This window comes from Delphinus delphis, chromosome 16, assembly GCF_949987515.2.
Source record: "Delphinus delphis chromosome 16, mDelDel1.2, whole genome shotgun sequence".
NCBI classification, from domain to species: Eukaryota; Metazoa; Chordata; class Mammalia; order Artiodactyla; family Delphinidae; genus Delphinus; species Delphinus delphis.
Window position 1 is genome coordinate 61,923,541 of NC_082698.1, and position 24,001 is coordinate 61,947,541.

Genomic DNA, 24,001 nt, shown 5'->3' on the forward strand with positions numbered 1-24,001 from the left:
TCTGGGACTTCCCCGGTGGTCTAGTGGGTAGGCCTCTGTGCTCCCAATGCAGGGAACCCGGGTTCAATCCCTGGTCGGGGAACTAGATCCTGCATGCCGCAACAAAGATCCTGCGTGCCGCAACAAAGATCCTGCGTGCCGCAACAAAGATCCTTCGTACCGCAACTAAGACCCAGCGCAGCGAAAATTAACTAATTAATTAATTAATTTTAAAAAAGAGGATTCTTCCCAGTCAAGCCTCCAGAGACAGTGAGAGAATCAGAGCCCAGGGACCCAGCTAAGCCACGCCCAGATTCTTTTTTTTTTTTTTTTATGCCCAGATTCTTGACCCATAGAAACCACGATACGATAAACGTTGTTTTAGCCACTAAATTTTGGGTAATTTGTTATGCATCAATAGATAACTAATACAGATACTAAATTGGCTTCTCAACCTGCTGATGAGTATTGACCTATAAATTTGAAAACACTGATTTAGTTCTAGATGCAAGTACTGTGCTGGGCATCAAAGAGAGATTCGAGGAGGAATAAGTCCCAGTCATTGCATTTAAAGAGCTTTTAGTGTTTTTCGAGCATCTGAAAATTTAATAGGATGCATGTATTTCTGGGGCAGAGTTCAAAGACAGTAGAAGTAAATGAGAGGTTCACCCAGGCTGAGATAGTCCATTGTGATGAGCACAGAGATATCCTGGTTGGGGGGTCCTTATAGGGGAAAACACTGTCTTCACAGGAGGATCCAAAGGGATTTCTGTACCCAGAAAGGCTTGGAAGAGAGAGGATGTGCCCACGAAAAACTCTGCTCAGGGGAAGGATCAAAGCAGCCATATCTTATTTCCACTGTGGTTAGAGTCTGAGGATTACTCAGGAGGCTGGGAGTAGGGGAGGGGGGAGGATGACAAGGGCCATTGTAAGGAGTAAATGAGTAAATATGTGTAAAATGCTTAGAATGGTGCCTGATGCATACTAAGTGCTCTGTGTTGTTATTCCTGTTGTTTTGTTATAGCTGTCTGGTCCTGCCCCTAGCAGTGTTCATCAACAACTGGCAAATTACCAGAGCCAATGGTTTTCCTCAGTTCCTCCCCTCCTCACCTCCCTGCAGCACCTGGCTCTGCTGCCCAAGTCTCCATGGAAGCTCTCCAGACCCACACATTTTGGCAGCCCACTCTGCCCTCTCTGGCCGGCTGACTTCTCTTCTCTCACCCTCAGCGTCCACCTTCAGATGTTCCTCTAGTCTTCATCCTCAGACCTTGCCACTTCTCACTGTGCCCACCCCTCCCTGCTCTCTGAGGATCCTCCTCTCGCATGCTTTCAACCAGGGCCTCTGACCTATGAAACTGTAGCCTTGACCTCCAGCCCTCTGGGTCTCCTGACCCCTACTTCCAAGACTTTGTTGGACGGCCCCAAACAGACATCCCCTTAACATCCTTCCCAACATCCCCTAAATCCTCCTCCTCTTTATTCACCCTAGACCAGCAAGTCCTCCTGGTACCTTTTTCTCTTTTTTTTTTTGGCTGCACTACGGGGCATGCAGGATCTTAGTTCCCCAACCAGGGATCGAAACTGTGTCCCCTGAAGTGGAAGTGCGGAGTCCTAACCACTGGACCGCCAGGTAAGTCCCCCTCCTGGTACTTGAATCCTGTGCAGGGCACAGCCTAGTCCCCCACACCTGACACCTCTCCCATACACTTTCCTCCTTCATCCCTACATCACTTTCCAAGTGCTGCAGAGTCTATCTCAGAAGCATCTCTGAATCTGTTCTTTTTTTGTCCCCTTTACAACTTCCCTAAATTTGGCCCCGTCTTCCTCACACAGACCACCAAAAGGGCTTTTTCGTGGGTCCTTCCATGGTTTTGAGAATGAAAATATTGACTGCCATATCAGTAAACAAAGGATGTTGCAGCCTTCAAGCCATTACAATACAGCCGCCCCGAGGGAACTCAGGATGGAGACAAAGGGGCTGTCCACTGCCAAGCCCATCTAGCAGTCAGCTGCTGCAGCCACCCCAACGGTTCACAGAAGGAAACTCAGGATGAGAAAACACAGGCTACCAGCCCCAGATAGCTGCTGTAGTGCTTATCAAAGGAATGATTTCAGTGAGCCCAGGCTCTTGCATCTTTCCATACATAGGAAAGTGCTAAATTCCTTAACTTGAGATATCTGGTTTTCTTTTATTAACAGTGATCTTTAATGTTCTGACTACCTGGTTTTATCGCAAAAACTTCCATATGTTCTGGCATCCCTGCTTCCTCTTCAGAGCAGTCTCTCAGCATTATTTGAGATGCTGTCTCCTGGGTTTGAAGTCCTAAGAATGTCCACCGAATAAAACATAACTCTCAACTTTTAGGTACTGCATTTTTTTCAGTCGACAGTGCAGTGTTTATACGTGCCAGATATGGAGTTAGGCTACCTGAAATTGAATCCTAATTCTACCACTTAGTAGCTGCATGACCTTTGACAAGCTCTTTAACTTCTCCATGGCTTGGTTTCCTCATCTTTAAAATGGGGCTACTAACAGATGTGGGGTGTGTGTGTGTGTGTGTATGTGCGTGTGTGTGTGTATGTATGTAAGTATGTATGTATGTATGTAAAGACTGAATAGATAAAATAGGGTGCTTGGTGGAAAAAGTGACATTTTAGGTATAAACCAGCATTGTTATTGTTATCATTATTGTTTCAAATAATCCCATGCTCTGTTCCTTCCTCCCATAATGCTTCCATAATCACACCACTCCCTTGCTCAAAGGCTTTCAGAGCTCTTCCATTATCTACTGTGGGAGACTGATGCAGTTATGGTCCCAATATGTTTACTCCTCCCTGTAATCACACCCTTGGTGCCCTTGGTGTCCGTATTGACTCCAGGCTTGGCCATGTTTTGGTTAATCGGATAATAGAAAATCTGTGCCACTAGCAGAGGCTTAAAAAGTGCTTTTGCTGTGTGTTTGCTTTTTAGCCTGGGCTGGCCCCCTGGGAGATAAGAGACCATGTGGAGCAGAGGCCCCTCAACCCACAGCCTGCCTACTGCCAGACACAGGAGTGAAGCTGTCCTAGACCAGCCAGCCTCAGCCAGGTGCCAGCTGACTGCAGAGACCAGCCAAGCCAGTTCAGATGGAACTGCCCAGCTGACCTACAGAATTGAGAGAAATAATACACATCTGTGGTTGTAAGCCACTAACTCTCAGGGAGGTTTGTTGCAAAGCAGGAGCTAACTGAAACACCCAGTAAATCGAAATCAAGTACCCCCTCATCATTCTGGCAGCAAAGGCTCTCACGGACAGCTCAGTGCACCCTTTCCTACTATTGCCACTGCTTCCTTACCCCCCACCCCAAGCCTCAGGAATGCTCTCTGTGCTCCCTGACTTCTAAGCCTTTGTTCAAGCTGAGTCCTCATCCGGGAATTGTCTTCTCTTCTCTCCTCCTTTCCCACTCTCACCCCCTTCTTGCTCCTCTCTGCCTATTGAAATGCAGCCCATCCTTTAAGATTTATTCAAGTTATCATTTTTTTCCTGCAGTTGGTGGGCACACTGGGAGCAGCCTGTCCTCGAAACTCTTTACTTGGTACCTGCTGAACTCAAATTTCTCTTTGTTTCAATACAACAGTCTTTCCTAAGGAGCTGATTCTTAGAGCTCCAGGAGCACTGATGTGAGAGTTACTGACTTTTCAAATCTTGTTCAATCATTTTGAATTAACCAAGGCACTGGTATGCTTTACAATCTCCCTAACACTTGCTAGACCCCTTTTATAACAAAGAGAACATCCCCAGAAGCAGGCCTTTAGCAGGCAACAATAATTTGCTATAATTTAATAACATTGATTCATTTTAATTATATTTTTTAATGTTTTCCACTTTTATTGAGATATAATTGACTTAGTGTTTATTTTTAAGGTTACTTTCTATCTATGGCAAATGATACTGGTTTCCATTTGCAGTAATGATACAAAGTTTCCTTTTAAAATAAACATTTTAAAAAATTGAAGTATAGTTGATTTACAATGTTGTGCTAGTTTCAGGTGTACAGCAAAATGATTCATATATATATATTCTTTTTCAGATCCTTTTCCATTATAGGTTATTATAAGATATTGAATATAGTTCCTGTGCTATACAGTAGGTCCTTGTTGTTTATCTATTTTATTTTCATTAATTTTTATTGGAGTATAGTTGCTTTAGTTGTGTTAGTTTCTGCCGTACGGCAAAGTGAATCAGTTATACATATACATATATATACTCTTTCTTAGATTCCCTTCTCATTTAGGTCACCACAGAGCATTGAGTAGAGTTCCCTGTGCTATACAGTAGGTCCTTATTCGTTATCTATTTTATATATAGTAGTGTGTATATGTCAATCCCAATCTCCTAATTCATCCCACCCCCCACTTTCCCCTCTTGGTAACTGCAAGTTTGTTTTCTACATCTGTGACTCTATTTCTGCTTTGCAAATAAGTTCATCTGTACCATTTTTCTAGATTCCATATATAAGCGATATTATATGGTATTTGTCTTTCTCTCTCTGACTTACTTCACTCTGTATGACAGTCTCTAGGTCCATCCATGTTGCTGCAAATGGCATTATTTCATTCGTTTTTATGGCTGAGTAATATTCCACTGTATATATGTACCACATCTTCTTTATCCATTCATCTGTCGATGGATATTTAGGTTGCTTCCATGTCCTGGCTTTTGTAAATAGTGCTGCAATGAACATCAGGGTGCATGCATCCTTTCGAATTATGGTTTTCTCCAGAAGTATGCCCAGCAGTGGGATTGCTGGATCATATGGTAGCTCTATCTATTTTATATATAACAGTGTGTATCTGTTAATCCCAAACTCCTAATTTATCCCTCCCTCCCCCCCTTCCCCTTTGGTAACCATAATTTGTTTCCTAGGTCTGTGAGTCTATTTCCGTTTTGTAAATAAGTTAATTTGTATTATTCGTTTAGATTCCACATATAAATGATATCATATGATATTTGTCTTTCTCTGTCTGACTTACTTCACTTAGTATGATAATCTCTAGGTCCATCCATGTTGCTGCAAATGGCAGTATTTCATTCTTTTTATGGCTGAGCAGTATTCCGTATGTATATACCACATCTTCTTTATCCGTTCATCTGTCAATGGACATTTAGGTTGCTTCCATGTCATGGCTATAAAATAAACATTCTTAAGTTAAAAAGTGAGTCAATTTAAAGGAAAAAGGAAGTAAGCTGTATCTTCCCCCCCCCCCCCAAAAAAAGTCCTGATTTGTAGTGTGTGCTGGTTTCCATGCTGTAAATTCTCTCACCATGCTTGTTTCCAATAACCTACAGGATGCCACTAAATGCAGAGTTGGAAAAAGATGTGCAGGACTTATTTGGACACTCTGAGTCCATATAAGTGACTCAAGCTCACTGCTGGGTGGGGCTCAGATATAGCAAATATCCAGAAAGTGGTATGGCAACGGCTGAAGCTTGAGAAACACTTTATTATAGTTACTTTTTATATGAATCTTATTCCCCATGGCAAACTGCAAGCATCTTGAGGGAACTGACTGTTTCTTGATCATCTTTGCAAACCCTGTAGTATCTAGAGGGGGGCTCCAGGCTGAACTTTCTGGAAGAGGGGCTGGGGTGAACTGCTCTTCTGTTTAGGGTGGCAGTAACTTGGAGTGCCCTTGAGCTCCTGGCTATTGGTAACTTAGCTCCAGGCAGAGGTGTGGCCCCAGGTGAAGGACTCAGGGAGGCAAAGAATGATACATGGGGTCTGGCTCATCCATGTCCCTGAGACTTCATGTTTTATTTCTACCTAAATATACTTTCCCCTCAAGGGGTGTATGATAAGGGTAAATACGAGGAGAACAGAATAGAAAAGGAGAGATTGAAGGCCCTGTATTAGTTTTGTAACAGAGTACCACAGACTGGGTGGCTTAGCAACAGCAGTTTACTATCTCACAGTTCTGGAGACTCGAAGTCTGAAACTAGGTGTTAGCAGGGTTGACAAATTAAGGTGAGAGCCGTGAGGGAAGGATCTGTCCCAGCTCTCAACCCTTGGCTTGTAGATGGCCCTCTTCTCCCTGTGCCCCTTCACATTGTCTTCCCTTTATGTGTGTCTGTCTGTGACCAAATTTACCCCTTTTACAAGTATATCAGTCATATTGGATTAGGGTCTACGCTGTTGCCCTCATTTTAATTTGATTATCTCTATAAGGTCACAATCTGAAGCACTGGGGTTAAGATTCCAACATATCTTTTTGGGAGGACACACTTCAAACCACAGCAGGCCTGGAGATTGATTCTAGTAATTCTCTGATAGGAAGCGTTCCCCATCAGGGCTCTCAGTCATAGGAATTGAGCTGCGGGCTCTGTCCACAAGATGTGTCCCTTCCATAGGTGCCCTGAGAATTTATCCTGCTCAGTGGAGGGATAGACCTTCCAGGAAACAGCCAGATAAAAATTCTGTCGTCACACAAAATTGCTTCCTATCTGGCAGGCAGCTTGCAAGGCAATCAGGCTTAACGGGGGCTGTGTTTGAGCCCTGAGTAACATCTAAGTCTCTCTCTGTTCACAGGTAGAGATGTTTGGTTCCAACCACGTGACCATGTTTGGACCAGGTCCCTAGGGGACCCAGTTCTCTAAAGATGCTCTGGATCCCTTCAGAGAAGGCTGTTTGGGGCCAGCTGAACTTCTTCCCAGGGAAGCCTTAGTGGGGTTTCCCCTCGCACAGGCCTGTATTCCTGACCTCATTTGCTATTCTGAAACTGAAGGTAGTAATGGATAGTTATGAGTGAGGGCTAAAATTTTGCCAATTAATTGCACTGCATGAAGTCTGTAAACATTGTGATTGAAAATCTTAGCACTGTCAATAAATACTTACTGAGTACCCACTATGTGGTAGATATTGTGGGAATATTTTTGAGTACTGCAGTAGATTGCAAAACTAGCCCCAATTCTCTATCCATCCCTGTATCCATGTTCCTTTCAACATGACTTTGCTGCTCCTGCCATCAGGAGATGGAGTCTATTTCCCCACCCTTGAATCTGGGCGTTGTTGTGACATGGTTTAGTCAATACAACTGTGGAAGTGACACAGTGCCAGTTTTGAGCCTAGGCCTTGAGAAACCTGCATCATTCCAGTCTCGCTCTTGGAAACCTGCAACTCCATGTGAACCAGCCCGGGCTAGACTGCTGGTGCATGAGTAACATGTGGCCCAGTTACCTCAGTTGACAGCCACCCCCAAGAAGTAGAGCCTCTGGCTGCCTAGCAACTACCCCAGAAGCATGAGAGGGTCCAGCTGAGACCAGAAGAACTGCCCAGCTGAGCCAAACCTAAAATCCTGACCCACAAAATCATGAACTAAATAAATATTTTTTAAAGCCATTTCTAAGTTTTGGGGTATTCTACTATGCAGGAAAAAAAAAAAAAAAAGTACTGACTGATACAAGCACTTACCACAGGCCAAGCTCTGGCTCTGGTCTATTTGAAATCAGGCAGAGTCTTGGGAGCAAAGACCTGTGCAGATGTGCCATATTAATGGGTGTGTTGCAGAAAGTGCCCTGGAGAGCACACACACCAGGAATAGAAGAGGTGGCATTTGAGCTGGGGAGGAGTCATGTCCATGTGGAGTAGGCGGGCCCAGGATGAAATTCCTGAGAGAGGAGACTGAGTGAGGTGAGGCATGAACATGGGAAATCCCAGGCTGGGGCCATCAGTGGTATTTATTGAGTGCTTACCTTGTGCATGGAAGCACTACACACGCTATGCCAGGTCTGCATAAGGCCTAGCAGGGGAGAGAAGACATCCATATTGCTGTAGCAGAAACTAGTTGAGGCACCCCCATTATGTTAACCCTTATTCAGCCCTTGTTCTTTCTGCCCGTTCAACCGGTCTCCTATAGATCCCCCCTCACTTTCTTGCTTAATTGCACTCTGAAAATGACTGCCCTCTAGCTAAAGTTGTACTATGTACCTGATGTGTACTCCTCTAAGACAACACTGCCTAACACTCCTTTCCTCTGTGAGCATTCTTCATCCCAGAAAGAAGGTCACACAACGATAACCTCAATGACCACCAGAAACTGCTCTGGAACCACCTGACGCCAGCCCTGATGATCTCAGTGTCTCCAGGAGGAAAGAAGTATGCAAGACTACATCAGTCCCAATCCTTATCTACAGCCCTATCTTCCACTCTGAAACTATAAGACGCCTTCCTATTTCCCAGGAACGGGGCCACAGCTTTGAGGGTGTTAGCCTGCTGTGGCCCCTTTTGCCTGGCAAAGTAACAAAACTACTCTTTTCTACTCCTCCAAAGCTCTGTCTCTGTATTTCTGTTCGGCACTGGTTTCGGCAACAATGTGTAGAAGTTGGCCAGAAACGTCAGGCTGGTTTTAAATGAAACAGAAGTAGCAGAGTCTGCTTTGTCCAGAGCAGTGAGGATCTTGGCTTGGGCAGAATGCGACTTGATTGATTTGTTATTTATACCTGGTACCTGGTATGCGTGTGGCAGGGATGCGGTGATGATGAGGTTGGGGAGAGGCCTTCATAATCTTCCCGGGAAGGCACGAGGAGTCAGAAAACATGGCTGCTTGCCGCCCACATCCCCCCACCCCCACCCCCTGCCCACCATGAGTGGTAATCTCTTGAGGGCAGAGTCTGTCCTATTCACTTTGGTACACCCCATGACACAGGGCCTTGCATACACTAGGCATTCAGGGGTTTTGTAAGTTTGTTTGTTTTTTGCCTTAGGCATGGTCTTTATTCACTTGGACACTGTACAAATATAACAATTCCCTTTTGTTGCAAAAAGTATAAAGATAATCTTTATATAGGAATCCATTTGTTACTGCATATCTTTCTAAATCTCTGCAAATGGCTCTAAATGAGCATAAATGAATACACAAGAGGGGTGCTGGAGATTGGTTCAAGACGGCAGAGGAGAAGGACGTGCTCTCACTACCTCTTGCAAGAGCACCAGAATCACAACCAACTGCTGAACAATCATTGACAGGAAGACACTGGAACTCACTGAAAAAGATACCCCACATCCAAAGGCAAAGGAGAAGCCACAATGAGGTGGTAGGAGGGGCGCAATCACAATAAAATCAAATCCCGTAAGTGCTGGGTGGGTGACTGGAGAACACCTATACCACAGAAGTCCAACCACTGGAGTGAAGCTTCTGAGCCCCACATCAGGCTTCCCAACCTGGGGGTCTGGCAATGGGAGGAGGAATTCCTAGAGAATCAGACTTTGAAGGCTAGTGGGATTTGATTGCAGGACTTTGACAGGACTGGGGGAAATAGAGACTCCACTCTTGGAGGGCACACACAAAGTAGTGTGCGCATCGGGACCCAGGGGAAGGAGCAGTGACCCCATAGGAGACTGAACCAGACCTACCGGCTAGTGTTGGAGGGTCTCCTGCAGAGGCGGGGGTGGCTGTGTCTCATTGTGAGGACAAGGACACTGGCAGCAGAAGTTCTGGGAAGTACTTCTTGGCGTGAGCCCTCCCAGAGTCCGCCATTAGACCCACCTAAGAGCCCAGGTAGGCTCCAGTGTTGGGTCACCTCAGGCCAAACGACCAACAGGGAGGGAACCCAGCCCCACCCAACAGCAGACAAGCGGATTAAATTTTTACTGGGCTCTGTCCACCAGAGCCATAGCCAGCTCTACCGACCACCAGTCCCTCCTATCAGGAAACTTGCACAAGCCTCTTAGATAGCCTTATCCACCAGAGGGCAGACAGCAGAAGCAAGAAGAACTACAATCCTGTAGCCTGTGGAACAAAAACCACATTCACAGAAAGACAGACAAGAGGAAAAGGCAGAGGGCTATGTACCAGATAAAGGAACAAGATAAAACCCCAGAAAAACAATTAAATGAAGTGGAGATAGGCAAGCTTCCAGAAAAGGAATTCAGAATAATGATAGCGAAGATGATCCAGGACCTCGGAAAAAGAATGGAGGCAAAGATCAAGATGATGCAAGAAATGTTTAACAAAGACCTAGAAGAATTAAAGAACAAACAAATAGAGATGAACAATACAATAACTGAAATGAAAAATACAGAAGAAGGAATCAATAGCAGAATAACTGAGGCAGAAGAACAGATAAGTGACCTGGAAGACAGAATGGTGGAATTCACTGCTGCGGAACAGAATAAAGAAAAAAGAATGAAAAGAAATGAAGACAGCCTAAGAGACCTCTGGGACAACATTAAATGCAACAACATTCGCATTATAAGGGTCCCAGAAGGAGAAGAGAGAGAGAGGACCTGACAAAAAATTTGAAGAGATTATAGTCAAAAACTTCCCTAACATGGGAAAGGAAATAGCCACCCAAGTCCAGGATGCGTAGAGAGTCCAATACAGGATAAACCCAAGGAGAAACATGCCGAGACACATAGTAATCAAATTGGCAAAAATTAAAGATAAAGAAAAATTATTGAAAGGAGCAAAGGAAAAAAGACAAATAACATACAAGGGAATTTTCATAAGGGTAACAGCTGATTTCTCAGCAGAAACTCTACAAGCCAGAAGGGAGTGGCATGACACATTTAAAGTGATGAAATGGAAGAACCTACAACTAAGATTACTTTACCAGGCAAGGATCTCATTCAGATTCAATGGAGAAATCAAAAGCTTTACAAATAAGCAAAAGCTAAGAGAATTCAGCACCACCAAACCAGCTGTACAACAAATGCTACAGGAACTTCTCTAAGTGGGAAACACAAGAGAAGAAAAGGACCTACAAAAACAAACCCAAAACAATTAAGAAAATGGTAATAGGAACATACATATCGATAATTACCTTAAACATGAATGGATTCAATGCTCCAACCAAAAAACACAGGCTCGCTGAATGGATACAAAAACAAGACCCATATATATGCTGTCTACAAGAGACCCACTTCAGACCTAGGGACACATGCACACTGAAAGTGAGGGGATGGAAAAAAATATTCCATGCAAATGGAAATCAAAAGAAAGCTGGAGTAGCAATACTCATATCAGATAAAATAGACTTTAAAATAAAGAATGTTACAAGAGACAAGGAAGGACACTACATAATGATCAAGGGATCAATCCAAGAAGAAGATATAACAATCATAAATATATATGCACCCAACATAGGAGCACGTCAATACATAAGGCAACTGTTAACAGCTGTAAAAGAGGAAATTGACAGTAACACAATAATAGTGGGGGACTTTAACACCTCACTTACATCAACGGACAGATCATCAAAACAGAAAATTAATAAGGAAACACAAGCTTTAAATGACACAATAGACCAGATAGATTTAATTGATATTCATAGGACATTCCATCCCAAAACAGCAGATTACACTTTCTTCTCAAGGGTACACGGAACATTCTCCAGGATAGATCACATCTTGGGTCACAAATCAAGCCTCAGTAAATTTAAGAAAATTGAAATCATATCAAGCATCTTTTCTGACCACAACGCTATGAGATTAGAAATCAATTACAGGGAAAAAAACGTAAAAAACACAAACACATGAAGGCTAAACAATACGTTACTAAATAACCAAGAGATCACTGAAGAAATCAGAGGAAATCGAAAAATACCTAGAGGCAAATGACAATGAAAACACGACGATCCAAAACCTATGGGATGCAGCAAAAGCAGTTCTAAGAGGGAAGTCTATAGCAATACAAGCCTACCTCAAGAAACAAGAAAAATCTCAAATAAACAATCTAACCTTACACCTAAAGGAACTAGAGAAAGGAGAACAAACGAAACCCAAAGTTAGCAGAAGGAAAGAAATCATAAATATCAGAGCAGAAATAAATGAAATAGAAACAAAGAAAACAATAGCAAAGATCAATAAAACTATAAGCTGGGTCTTTGAGAAGATAAACCAAATTGATAAACCATTAGTCAGACTCATCAAGAAAAAGAGGGAGAGTACTCAAATCAATAAAATTAGAAATGAAAAAGGAGAAGTTACAACAGACACCGCAGAAATACAAAGCATCCTAAGAGACTACTACAAGCAACTCTATGCCAATAAAAGGGACAATTTGGAAGAAATGGACAAATTCTTAGAGAGGTATAACCTTCTGAGACTGAACCAAGAAGAAATAGAAAATAGGAACAGACCAATCACAAGTAATGAAATTGAAACTGTGATTAAAAATCTTCCAACAGGGCTTCCCTGGTGGCGCAGTGGTTGAGAGTCCGCCTGCTGATGCAGGGGACACGGGTTCGTGCCCTGGTCCGGGAAGATCCCACATGCCGTGGAGTGGCTGGGCCCATGAGCCGTGGCCGCTGGGCCTGCGCGTCCGGAGCCTCTGCTCCACGACGGGAGAGGCCTCAACAGTGAGAGGACCACGTACTGCAAAAAAAAAAAAGTCCAGGACCAGATGGCTTCACAGGTGAATTCTATCAAACATTTAGAGAAGAGTTAACACCCATCCTTCTCAAACTCTTCCAAAATATTGCAGAGGAAGGAACACTCCGAAACCCATTCTATGAGGCCACCATCACCCTGATACCAAAACCAAAGATACTACAAAAAAAGAAAATTACAGACCAATATCACTGATGAATATAGATGCAAAACTCCTCAACAAGATACTAGCAAACAGAATCCAACAACACATTAAAAGGATCACACACCATGATCAAGTGGGATTTACCCCAGGATTCTTCAATATACGCAAATCAATCAATGTGATACAGCATATTAACAAATTGAAGAATAAAAACCATATGATCATCTCAATAGATGCAGAAAAAGCTTCTGACAAAATTCAACACCGATTTATGATAAAAACTCTCCAGAAAGTGGGCATAGAGGGAACCTACCTCAACATAATAAAGGCCATATATGACAAACCCACAGCAAACACCATTCTCAATGGTGAAAAACTGAAAGCATTTCCACTAAGATCAGGAAAAAACAAGGATGTCCACTCTCACCACAATTATTCAACATAGTTTTGGAAGTCCTAGCCACGGCAATCAGAGAAGAAAAAGAAATAAAAGGAATACAAATTGGAAAAGAAGAAGTAAAAGTGTCACTGTTTGCAGATGACATGATACTATACATAGAGAATCCTAAAGATGCCACCAGAAAACTACTAGAGCTAATCAATGAATTTAGTAAAGTTGCAGGATACAAAATTAATGCAGAGAAATCTCTTGCGTTCTTATACACTAATGATGAAAAATCTGAAAGAGAAATTAAGGAAACACTCCCATTTACCACTGCAACAAAAAGAATAAAATACCTAGGAATAAACCTACCTAGGGAGACAAAAGACCCGTATGCAGAAAACTATAAGACACTGATGAAAGAAATTAAAGATGATACAAACAGTTGGAGAGATACACCATGTTCTTGGATTGGAAGAATCAGTATTGTGAAAATGACTATACTACGCAAAGCAATCTACAGATTCAATGTAATCCCTATCAAATTACCAATAACATTTTTAACAGAACTAGAAGAAAAAATCTTAAAATTTGTATGGAGACACAAAAGACCCCGAATAGCCAAAGCAGTCTTGAGGGAAAAAAACGGAGCTGGAAGAATCAGACTCCCTGACTTCAGATTATATTACAAAGCTACAGTAATCAAGACAATATGGTGCTGGCACAAAAACAGAAATATAGATCAATGGAACAGGATAGAAAACCCAGAGATAAACCCACACACCTACGGTCAACTAATCTATGACAAAGGAGGCAAGGATGTACAATGGAGAAAAGGCAGTCTCTTCAATAAGTGGTGCTGGGAAAACTGGACAGCTACATGTAAAAGAATGAAATTAGAACACTCCCTAACACCATACACAAAAATAAACTCAAAATGGATTAGAGACCTAAATGTAAGCCCAGACACTATAAAACTCTTAGAGGAAAACACAAGAAGAACACTCTTTGACATAAATCACAGCAAGATCTTTTTTGATCCACCTCGTATAGTAATGGAAATAAAAACAAAAATAAACAAATGGAACCTAGTGAAACTTAAAAGCTTTTGCAAGCAAAGGAAACTACAGACAACACGAAAAGATAATCCTCAGAATGGGAGAAAATATTTGTAAATGAATCTACGGACAAAGGATTAATCTCCAAAATATATAAACAGCTCACACAGCTCAATATTTAAAAAAAAAACAACCCAATCTAAAAATGGGCAGAAGACCTAAGTAGACATTTCTCCAAAGAAGACATACAGATGGCCAAGAAGCACATGAAAAGATGCTCAACATCACTAATTATTAGAGAAAGGCAAATCAAAACTACAATGAGGTATCACCTCACACCAGTTAGAATGGGCATCATCAGAAAATCTACAAATAACAAATGCTGGAGAGGGTGTGAACAAAAGGGAACCCTCTTGCACTGTTGGTGGGAATGTAAGTTGATACCACCATTATGGAGAACAGTATGGAGGTTCCTTAAAAAACTAAAAATAGAATTAACATATGACCCAGCAATCCCACTACTGGGCATATACCCAGAGAAAACCATAATTCAAAAAGACACATGCACCCCAATGTTCACTGCAGCACTATTTACAATAGCCAGGTCATGGAAGCAACCTAAATGCCCATCGACAGATGAATGGATAAAGAAGATGTGGTACATATATATAACGGAATATTACTCAGGTATAAAAAGGAACGAAATTGGGTCATTTGTAGAGACGTGGATGAATCTAGAGACTGTCATACAGAGTGAAGTAAGTCAGAAAGAGAAAAACAAATACCATCTATTAACGCATACATGTGGAACCTAGAAAAATGGTACAGATGAACCAGTTTGCAGGGCAGAAATTGAGACACAGATGTAGAAAACAAATGTATGGACACCAAGAGGGGAAAGCAGCGGAGGGGGATGGTGGTGGTGTGATGAATTGGGAGATTGGGATTGACAAATATACACTAATATGTCTAAAATGGATAACTAATAAGAACCTGCTGTTTAAAGAAATAAATAAAATTCAAAAAAACCCCCCAAGAAACAATAGGGGAGCTGCGGGTCTGACGGAGGCTGGGCCAATCATCAGGGACTCTCCCACCCAGATTCCTAGCTAGAGATCTCCATTCCTCCTGTTAGCAACCTGCTCCTCCCCCTGCCCCCAGCAGGTTCTCAGGGCCAAGGGTCCAGCAGAAAGGGGCACATGAGCGGTACAGAGGAGCGGTGTGATCCGCATGGGGAGAAGTGAAGGAGGCTAGGCTAGGTGCTGGCAAGTGCCCGGCCCCACCCCATGCTTCCTCCTGGAGGGGGAGGGGCTGGCAGGTACAGGGTGATGGGGCTGGACGAGATGCCCTAGGAGGGTGATGGAGGGTCCTTGGATCTGTGCCACTGGGTGGCAGCTGAAACTGAACTCTGGGAGGGCGGGGGGGAGGCTACCAGATAGGGGAAGTCCCCAAAAAAGGAGTGGCAAACACTTTGGTTCCACAGTGGAGCGGGCTAAGCCCCTTTCCCCTGCTCTCCCAGCACAGAACAGGTGTTGGTGCAGGAGTGGGACTTGTGGCCAGAACTGTGCAGTGAGGGAAGGCTGGGGAAGCCAGGAGTCTGCGGCTCTCAAGCTGTGTAGGGGTGGGGTGGGGGGAGGTCCCCAGGCAGCCCCCAGGTTAGACAGTCTGTGTCCCAGCCACAAAGGGCATGCCCCTGTCAGTCAGAGGTTGGGGACAGGCACATCAAAGAGGTCACAGATACCTTCACTCTCATCCAGGTTGTAGATGTAGTCGTGGTCTCCATGGGATGGAGAAAGGTGGAGGAGGAGTGCAAACACTTCTGAGGACATCAGCTCCTCCAGGAGCTCTGAGCTCATGCACTCTCGAGTGGGATCAAAGATTTCTGACAGCTCTTTGGGGAGCTCCAGAACACCTGTGGGGTCTGCCTTGATGGGCTCAAAGGAGGTAGAAGGGTTGGGTCCGGATGAACTGCTATTGCTGCTACTGCTGTCCAACAGGGCAGAGGACTGCAGCAGCCGGGTGTACAGTGCTGTCAGGCCCAGCGGGAGGGAGCTGCGCTCACCACTGTCCTTGCTATCGGTTCCAGGGCCACCACCCACTGTGGTCTCAGCTGCTGGACCGGCCATCCCCTGGGCTTCGGTGCTGCCGGGAACAGGGTTCGGGGTGGTCACCTGGGGACTGCTTGGGCGTGAGGCATCCTGGGGCTGGGCCAGAGCAGGCTTGGGCAGAGGTGGAGGGGGAGAGGCAGCAGGTGGGCTCTGGAGCAGATCTTTGGGTGGTGGCATAGGCACCGCCACAAGTGGTGAGCTCCATGCCTCCTAGTTCACCAGCAGCACCTCGATGGCGCCACTTACATTCTTCAGGTGAATCTGGTACTTCTCCTGCCCATTGAGGCCCTCTGGGATGGGCACCTCCAGGCTGGTGCCCGACGGGGCCTGGATGGCATCTCCAGCAAAGCATCTGCAGATGTCCTCATGAGTCACATAGGCCAAGCAGCTGTTCTGCACATCCTCTGTGATGTTCCGGATGCTCTGCCGCACCCACACCTTGTGCTGGTCTAGTTCTTGCTCTCGCTGCTGCAGCTCCTCCATCTCTGCCTTGAGCTCAATCAACTTGTCCGCAGTCTCTCGGGTATTGCAGCCAGGCCCCACACCCTTCTACTGGATGCTATGCTTGGATTTTTTCTCCATCAGCCTGATACCTTCCAGCACATTAGTAATGTCATAAATCCGCCACTTCCGGCGAACAGCTAGGGTGTCAGCTGCCAGCTCGAGGTCAAGCACGCTGTCCTTTGCCTCCTGCAGAAGCGACACGAACTTGGTAGTGAGAAGTTCCAAACTCTTCTCGTGCCGGCTTGGGGTGCCCGGGAGTGGTGGTGCCTGTGGCCCAGCCTCCACCATAGCGCCCTCCCGCCACCTCCCCTCAGCCAGGCCAGGCCAGGCCGGCGCAGCCCAGGCATTCAGTTTTGAAAGACTTTCTTGGAGGTGTTTCTCATCCCCTTCCCTTTATTCCGACTCACCTATTGTAGCAGTTTCCCAGGGCTGTTGTAACAAACTGCCACAAACTAGGTAGCTGAAAACAAGAAAAACTTATTCTCACAGCTCTGGAGTCTGGAAGTCTGAAATCAAGGTGTCAGCGGAATTGGTTCCTTTTCGGAGGCTCTGAGGGAGAATCCGTTCCTTGCCTCTTCTTAATTTCTGATCTTTGCCCACAATCCTTGGGATTCCTTGGCTTGTAGACACATCATTCTACCCCGCCTCCATTTTCACATGGCCTTCTCCCTTTGTGTCGATGTGTCTCTTCTCTTCTTATAATAACACCAATCACAGCCTATGCCAGTATGACCTCATCTTAACTAATTATATCTGCAATGACCATATTTCCAAATAAGGCCACATTCTGAGGTACTGGGGGTTAAGAATTCAACATATCTTTTTTGGTGGGGAGACACAATTTAACCCATAATATCCCTCAGGACCCAAGTGAATGTGTGTTCCTTATCTAACTACCCCAATCCCCAGGGGCAGAATTAAATGTTCTTTCTTCAGGACTCCCACATATTTAACACATGCTTCTGTTTATTAGAGCATTTGACTCATTGACCACCATCGCTGGTTGAGTTAGGGGCCTCATCTCTTTGGTCCTCCCCACAGTGCCTAGTAAAGAGTCTGTGGGGAATCCTCTGTAAATGTAGGCCTGCGAAGCAGCCACCCTTCCCTGAGCCATCGTGCCGGGCACTGCACTGAACTTTTCAGGTATTAATCCTCACAATGACCCTGTGAACTAGGTTTTTATACATTTTAATTCTTATTTGATAGAGAAGAACACTGGGATTTAGAGAGGTTAAGTAACTTAGCGTAGCCAGAATTATTGCCTCTAAAAACCTGAATGGGCGCCTTGAAGGCACCACGGGAAAAGCTTCCTAGTCCCATCTTCACCTTTCTCAATGTACCCCGATCTAGCTAATTCAACTCTTCTCCCTCGAGAAAAACAAATCTGGAGACTCAGTCCTATTAATCCTGGGATCTGTTGCACGTTCCGGTCTACACTCTCGCTGTCCAAAGCGTTTTTCCTCCTGAAGCCGAACACAAAGCGGATCCACCCTGCGGACGAGAGCGCACAGGCCGCTTTTCCGGGGGCGCCGCGTGAGGACCCGCGCTCTAATTGGTTGCGCGCGGCTGCCTACTCCCGCCCCGGGGCGGCTCCTGGCGCGGCGATTGGCCGGGCGACCGTGCGCTCAGAGACCGCAGCCCCTCTGCCCCCTCCCGGCCAGTTCCAGCTCGCCGCTGCTGCATGGGGCGCCGCCGGCGGCCGAGGGAGCGTGACTGCGCTGCGCAGGGCGCTAGGAGGCATTGTCGCCGTAAGTGGAGCAGAGAGCGGCCCGGAACGGGGCCCCACCTTCGTGCCCCGCAAAGTAAACGTAGTCTGAGGCTAAGCGCTGGAGGGGCTGGGGGAGCGAGGGAGAGAAATGTCCCCGTTTCTGTAGTGTACCCTCCCCTCCCCCAAGTCACCCCGTGGAAGGAGCAGCGGTGCACCAACTGCGGCTTCTGTAGTGCCAAGGGGCCCGGCGCCGCGCCGGCTCTGGCTTGCAGACTGCGGCTGGACCCCGGCTGGCTCGGGGGAGCGGGCGCCGAGGTACCAGGGAATAGGGAGCCTGGGGAAGCCGTCCTGAGGGGGCCTCCGTTCCCCGCGGGAGGCGCCCCTGCTGGGAGAGGCTGTTGTAAATTTCGTCCCTGAAGCCACACTTTTCGGGGTTTGCTTCCCCTCTGGGGAGCTGCAGACGCCTGTCCCAGAGTGTTCCTCTCGGCCTCCGGGTAGCGCGGGAGTCCCCGGCCCTCAGCGTTCACCGGCGTTCTCCTCTCATTGCCTGCTTTATTCTCCCCAGTCCCCGCCTGCCTGGCGAGCGGAGGGCCGGCGACGAGGAGCCATTGGCTGCGGGCGCCGGGGGGTGGGGAAGACGGTGAGGCGGTCCCCTAGCGCGAGGCGTGGGGACCCTGGCCTGGCCACCGCGCTCAGTCCTGGGAGGCGCAGCCCGAGGATGCTTACATGCCCATACAGAAGCATGCACGCGGCTCTGGGAACCTCATGGCTCAAAAACAAGGCGCCAGTCCGTCCCGCTCTCGCCCCAGCGGGCTTCGTTCCCTTGGGTGGAAAAGTGGGTCAACTCTGTCTGGGCTCGAGTGGGCCTTCGGGGCTACTTGGGTCCGATCCAGCCGACTGCTTCGCACTTCCCCAGTGGCTCCTTAGCTTGGGCGGTCCAGAGGACCCGCTGCAGCCAGTGGGGGTGGGAGTGGGGGGAGCTCGCACACATGGAGCAAGAGGCTCGAGTTGCCCTTCGGAGCGGCTGCCAGGCTCTAAAGTTCCCAAGTGCCCACACCAGTAACTAAATATAGGAGCAGCTGGTGCGGACGGGGTGTCACAGCAGCTCCTTTGCACAGATCTCGGGGCTTCAGATAAGGTAGAGTTTTCACTGATGAGGGCTGGAGCCCTGGCAGAGGGTTAGGGTCAGTGTTTAAGCAAAAATCATCCCCCCCAAACCTGTATCCAGGTGAAACCAGGTTATAGATACAGGAGGACTCTATTGCCAGCTCTCACAAAGCAGGACAACTTCTTTTCTGACATTCCATTTATTATATCCTAACTTACCGTCTGTAGCGGTTTAACCACATATCAGTAATGCCTTGGTGTGCAACAGCTTGCGAAGATTTCTCGAAAGTTATACGTCATTTACTTCTCAGAACAACCCAGTGAGGAGGATGGTATTTCCATCTGACAATGGGACTGCGCACAACAGTGATAATTTTCCAAAACTCTGGCTGGATTAGGCTGCTTTCCTCAAAAAACCTTTCATAGTTCCCCGAAGAGAAGCAGAGGACAGACTTATAGGGTGGCTTCCAGCCCCTCTCCGAGTAACCTGGGGACAGACTGGCTTCCTGTCTCCCTCTTTCTCTCATCATTTGGGTACTTCTGCTCAGCCCCTGCCTCTGTTCCCTCTTCTCAGCCATGCCATGTGCCTTCATGGCAGAAGGCACACATGGTCCTTGGGCCTGGCCTTGTGGCCTCCAGCATCTGGCTCATTCTGACTTTTTTTTTTTTTTTTTTGCGGTACGCGGGCCTCTCACTGTTGTGGCCTCTCCCGTAGCGGAGCACAGGCTCCGGACGCGTGGGCTCAGTGGCCATGGCTTACGGGCCTAGCCGCTCCGCGGCATGTGGGATCTTCCCGGACCGGGGCATGAACCTGTGTCCCCTGCATCGGCAGGCGGACTGTCAACCACTGCGCCACCAGGGAAGCCCTCATTCTGCCTTTTGTCACTGAGTCTCTCTTACCTGATGGGAAGCTTATTCTGGCCCAAGCCCTGCCTCTGTACCTTTACTCTTCCAGTGAGGGCCTTATAGAAGGGCCCAGCACACATCTGTTGGATTTAAACATTTCCTAGGGCTATGATGCACACTCTGAAAAGAAGAGTTGGGGAGGGATGTGGAGAGGGATGTGTTGCTGAGGAAGCAGCAGTGTGAGTATGAGTTTGGACCTTGTGTTGAAGGGTCTCCAGGATTTGGAGCACTTTGGAGCAGTTTTCTAAGGCTGACCTCTGATGACTGGGACCCCAAACCCAGTACAGACCCATATGGGCTGGTGGTTCCTGTTTCCCCCCTTTGGGACACTCTCTGATTTTCTGCTACTACTACCCCTGCCTGTGGGGTAGTAGTAGCAGAAAGTCAGAGAGTGTCCCAAAGGGAGCCTGCATGTAGGGTTGGGTTGTCTTGGGGCCCTGTGGTTGTGGTCTGGTTCCAGGAGGGCTGCCTTGCGTGCTGATTGCTCCTACTGGCCGGCAAGGTCTTTCTTTCATGGAATTGCATGAGACTGGGCAGCCAGAATGGTGCTGACATGCTGATTTTGATTGACTCAAATTGTTTGCATAGATAGGGGCCCCTCACGTCCTAGGGTGGCCCTGCCTAGGAGGCTTCTCACTCAGTGAGGAGTGGGTCCATAGTTCTCTCCATCACTCATATGTGACTCAGACAATTCTCTATTTTTCTTAAAAACAGTTTAAAACCAAAGAAAGGAAGAGCAGCTTGCCTTATTTCTCCCCCGCCCCCTGTCTCTGAGGGCTCCTGTTACATGCTCAATAAATTCTTGCTACTTTTTGGTCAGAGAGGTCCAGTATTGGGTTGGGGCTCGAAGGAGCAGTCAGGAAAGTTGGACAACCTTGTAGGACCTCTTTTGGGGACCCACTCCAGACTCTCGTCATCTCAAGTTTGTTCTCCCCTCAGTTCTGGGACCCTCCTACCCCATCTTGGGCCTTATACCACATATGGCCCTGCCACCCTCCCATTTCAGCCCTGCCCATGCCAAAAAGTGACAGGCCTTGGTCACCTGACCTGGGAGAGGGACTGTCAGCTGGAATTTATAAGAAATTCTCCCTTGGGGAATGGGTAGTTTTAGGTGAAGGGAGGGTGGTTTCCTAGCCAGTTAGTGGGGTTGGTGATTTAGGTAGCTGGAACCTCTTGGGGGCCTAGGGCACATCTGTGCTGTACCCAGAGCATCCTCTGGAATGTCAGGGTCCTGTCCTTCTAGTGACTTACTCTGACACCTAGACTTTACAGGCTGTTCCTGCTTCAATGTCCAATCTCTTACCCACACTATAGGGTGTCTGAGCTTACCACCAGGGGTAAGGTTTTTAATTTGACTAGTTTTCTTCAATAGGCTCTTTAGCTTAAGGCACCACTGCTCCCACCTGGTGGCAGCTAGTAGAATTGCAGGCATAGTGCCTGATTGAAAGTAGCATATGCAATCTCACCAGGGTTAGCACAGACCCTGGGTAGCTTGGAGATTTACCTTACCTTTCGTCTCTGTGTGAGGCCAGGATTGCCTCAGTGATGTTCCTTAGAAAGGTCTTCCTCATCAGAAGCTCATAAGTCAGAGCTATTTCCTATATTTCCTTCCTCCCTCTTCAGTCTTATGCCCTGTTCCTAGTAGATGCTCAATACATGTTTGTGGTTACTGATGATGAATACTGGAGATAGGAAAAGGAGGGAGCATGGTATGTACGAAGAATCCTGGGCTGGGAGTTAGGAGACCTAGGTTTTTCGTTTCTGTTTGGCTGATTTACCTTCCTTCTTGGGTCCTCAGTGTTCTTATTCATAAAGGCATTAGACTGAGTCACCAAGGTTCCAGCAACATTGCTGTGACTCAGGCTTAGGGGGTTGGTCTTCAAGGTAGCATGATAAAGGTGTTGGGTCCAGTTTTCCATAGTCCTCACTCTTCCCTGCTGTTCTGCCCTGGACCACCTTCTGCAAGTTATCCACCTGGCATTGTTAGGACTTATGACCCTTCTCATTTAGATGGTATCTTTGTTGTAAGAGTCAGTTGACTTGTATTTAGATTTGAAACCCAAATGATGGCTGTTGATCATCATCACCATTGGGGGAAACTAACTAAACATCTGTTTCAGTATGTGGTATAAAGTGCAGCGGAAAAGCATAGTATATATCTGCTCCCTGCCTTAAGCTGTCTGCAGGTCAGCTGGTGGGGATAAGTATGTATATTTGTTAAAGCTCATAAATAACCTAAGTGGCTTGAGCTAAGGCATTGCGTGCTACTGAAACTTAAGGAGGAGAGAACGCTGAGGGCTGGGGCAATCTGGGAAGACTTCCTGGAGGTGGAGAGAAGGAAGTTCTACTCATTCCTTAAAGATGAGTTCCACTGACTTGTTTGTTTGAGTCATATGGGTATGTAACTGGGATTAAGCGCTGGCATCATATCTGCACGTGTACTGTTTCATCATTTCAGCTAGCATTTATTAAGTAGCTTATGTGTCCTGAGCCCTGGGCTAGAAAGATATGTATTTTTTGTTCAATCCTCATATGAACCCACTGCGGCAGGTATTACTAGATCTCCTACTCAGATGAAGAAACTGGGGCTCAGAGTAGTTAGGAATCTTTCCCAGGCTTCTCCACTAATAAATGTCAGAGTTGGGCCTTAGGCCTGTCTTCTTCCTTGGTGAGACGCAGGCACACACTGAACTCATCACTAACTCTCCCCGAGCAGCTGAGTGGGCTTGACTGGGCCTCCCTGTCCAGTTGAGCACATGTGGACTTTTTCTTGGTATCTGTTTGTACCCTCACCCCCTTCTCTCTGCCCTTCACATTCTTCTGCCTTTGACCCTCAGATGTGTTCATCAGAGCTCCTTGAGCTGTCTGTGGATCTGGGATTGGGATCCAGGAGCAAAAAAGGGCACTGATGTTGGCCTCAAATTCATTATCTGCATGGGGTGCTGCCACTGGTGATGTGGGTGACTTTTGTAAAGAAGTGAGCACTGGATGTAGAGTTGGGCCAGGTTAGTGCCATTTACTTACTTTGACCTTGGCCAGGTCATTGAGTCCCTCTCTCTGCCTCAGTTTCCTTCTCTAATAAAAAGGAGTTGGAGACATTTCCCGAGTCCCTTACGTCTTCTACACCTGATCGTTTTGATTGTGTCCTCACCCTTCTTTAAGCCTTTTCTCCCCAGTGATCCTGCCCCCCTTCCTTTTTCCTTGGGGTCTTGCCAGTGAACTCAGCAGCAGGCTAACAATCAGATCTGTGGCTAAAACTGTAACTTTCCCTCCATATTGCTGCATGGAAAGGGAGTTCTTAGAAACCACCCACCAGCCAGACAGTGAGCTCTGGCCAGGCAGGGCTGTGTTTCATTTGCCTTTGTGTCCCCGCTTCCCGCCTGCGGGAGGAACCTGGCAGAGGTGGCTGAGGAGGCCTGGGAGCTGGAGCGGTTGTCCTGTGGACTGGGCTCCGAGCCTGTGGGATGGAGGGACAGGTGTCTCTCCTTGCACTTGGCTGTACCCCACCTTCTCCCCACTGCTCTGCCTGTTAAGTGAGTCACAGGCCAGCACGCACCTAAATGCTCACATCCTCCTGGCCACTGGTTCAAGCCCTGGCAAGGTCATATGTGTCAGTCCTCCCAGGAAACTGGTAGGGCTGGGTTGACGGGCAGATCAGTCACTCTGAAGGCTGAGCCGGATGTGGCCTGGGCTCTGGGCCCCTCAGGAGGAGGTGAGTGGCCTGGACCCCTCCCTGCG

The 24,001-nt window shown here is 46.8% G+C and overlaps 1 protein-coding gene and 1 pseudogene across 2 annotated transcripts in view; one reads left to right on the forward strand and one right to left on the reverse strand.

Annotated features, from left to right (window-relative positions):
• Positions 1–15,482: 15,482 nt before the first annotated feature.
• LOC132439448 (transcription factor E2F4 pseudogene) lies at positions 15,483–16,830 on the reverse strand (annotated as a pseudogene).
• Positions 16,831–18,164: 1,334 nt separating this feature from the next.
• LRRC20 (leucine rich repeat containing 20) overlaps positions 18,165–24,001 on the forward strand; it is a 66,559-nt gene continuing 60,722 nt past the window's right edge. For both annotated transcript variants that reach the window (XM_060034858.1, XM_060034859.1), the window contains exon 1: positions 18,165–18,290. The gene's annotated coding sequence lies outside the window, so the exon portion shown is untranslated. The remainder of the gene's footprint in view (positions 18,291–24,001) is intronic.